At 44.0% G+C, this 1,972-nt stretch overlaps 1 pseudogene; it reads left to right on the top strand.

Moving 5' to 3' along the window:
- Window positions 1-240: 240 nt before the first annotated feature.
- LOC102735326 (large ribosomal subunit protein uL29 pseudogene) lies at window positions 241-1,417 on the top strand (annotated as a pseudogene).
- The last annotated feature ends 555 nt before the right edge of the window (window positions 1,418-1,972 follow it).

The raw sequence follows: 1,972 nt of genomic DNA, 5'->3' as shown, positions 1-1,972 counted from the left end.
CAGCAGGGATAAGGAGTTCTAATCACTTTATTAGAATCTCAAAGTCATTAAAGGAGGCATGGGCATGTGGGAACCGTTTATGGAAATAGTCAATGAAATGCTTGTATGGCCACAAGAAGTAATGGAAAGTAGATGCTGCTTATGGACACATTAAGAGAAAAAAATTGATTTATTTTGGCTGAATAGACGGACTCACGAGCTTCTCTTTGGTGAGGAAAAGAATTGTTCTGAGAATGAGGCATGATGCTGGCAGCTTTAGTGCAGGACCTTGGACCATCGACTCCAATTAAGCCCTTATGCCCCTTTGGTAAGAGCGATTAAAATATTAATTTACCTTACAATGTTGATTGTAACATATAAACTTGCTCGGAGTTTTTAAAAATCACTTCTGATGGGGGAATTTCGAACTTTTTGGGATTCTGCTCTTCCTACCAAGGATTTCTTAATTAAAAAAAAAAAAATTTTTTTTTTTAAAATTAACCTAGACACAACAGATCTTGGTGGTTCTATAAACCTAACTCTGATATGTAAAATCTGCTGGTTCATAACCCCAATCTCACTCATATACATGGTTCGGGGAAGTAAAAGTGTGTCTAAAAGAGTGACTGTGTTCAGATCGCGCCTGTTGTCACCAGGGAGGCCCCAAGACTTGACCTTTACTGCTCACCTGCTTATACCCATCGACCTTAGTCCCACATTTTCTTTAAACTCTTCTTTCAAGTTTATCTCTTAACAAGAGACCCTACAGGCATAACACACTGTGATGGAACTGAAACTACCCCTCAAGCAATAATGAACTGCCCAGAGGAGAGCTCTGGTGGCCCAGACCACCCAGGCCGGTTTGAGCTAAACCCCCAACTCATGCCTGCACAGATGGGCTTGGAATGACTGACCATGACCTTTATCTCATTATAATACTAAAATCTCTGCCCCGCGAGGAGCGCAAGCCCCGCTTAACACAACATGCAATGTAGGTGTAGCACGTTTCCTTAATGCGCATGCTCAGCCTTGTGCCTGCTTCCACATACAAGTCTGCGGGGAGGAGGGGTGGTGGCAGACTGCGCAGACCTGGCCAAGGTTATGCCTCCAGACCTTTGGCAAGAAGAAGGAGGAGCTGCTTAAGCAGCTGGAACACCCGAAGGTGGAGCTGTCCCAGCTGCGCATCACCAAAGCGGCAGGCGATGTGGCTTCTAAGCTCTCCAAGATCCGAGTAGTTTGCAGATCTATCGCCGGTGTTCTCGCCGTCATCAACCAGACTCTGAAAGAGAACCTCAGGAAATTCGACAAGGGTAAGAAGTCCAAGCCCCTGGATCTGCGCCCGAGAGGACACATGCCATGTGTCACTCGCTGCCTGAATAAGCACCAGGAGAACTTGAAGACCAAGAAGCAGCAGCGGAAGGCCCGCGGCTGTACTTGAAGTACACGGTCAAGGCCTGAGCCCCGACATCAATAAAACCAAACTGAGAAAGAAAAAAGAAAAAAAAAAAAAAAAGACTTCCCTATCTCAATATTCATCCTAATTCTAAATACAAGGGACCCATTCACCCTTCCTTGGGGAGTCACAGCTTTGGAAGTTACCCCACCACTCATCTTACTTGCTGTAAATACAGTTTACACTGTGAGACAACTCAGGTGGTGTAGTTTCTCTCTGAGACTCTCCAAGGACTGAACTCAAGTTGGTTGGGTTATACAATCACCACGGGCCAGAGTCACTTTTGGGCTAAGTGAGTATGTATCAGTGCATTAAAATATTAAAATAGTATTTTAAGTCTATTATTGTGAAACTAATCACCATAAGTTTAGCAGCTTAAAATAACACCCATTTGTTAGACCACAGTTTTGTAGGTCAGAAATTCAAACATGAAATGGCTGAATTCTCCGCTCAGGGTCTTGCAAAGCTGAAACCAAAGTGTTGGCCCGCTCTATTTTCATTTGGGGGTTGTGGGAGAAAATTTGTTTCCATGTTCATTGA

Source organism: Leptonychotes weddellii, chromosome 1 (genome assembly GCF_054177405.1).
Source record: "Leptonychotes weddellii isolate Sample4059 chromosome 1, ASM5417740v2, whole genome shotgun sequence".
Taxonomy (NCBI): domain Eukaryota; kingdom Metazoa; phylum Chordata; class Mammalia; order Carnivora; family Phocidae; genus Leptonychotes; species Leptonychotes weddellii.
The sequence above is the reverse complement of the archived record's forward strand: the minus strand, read 5'-3'. Positions and strand labels throughout refer to the sequence as shown.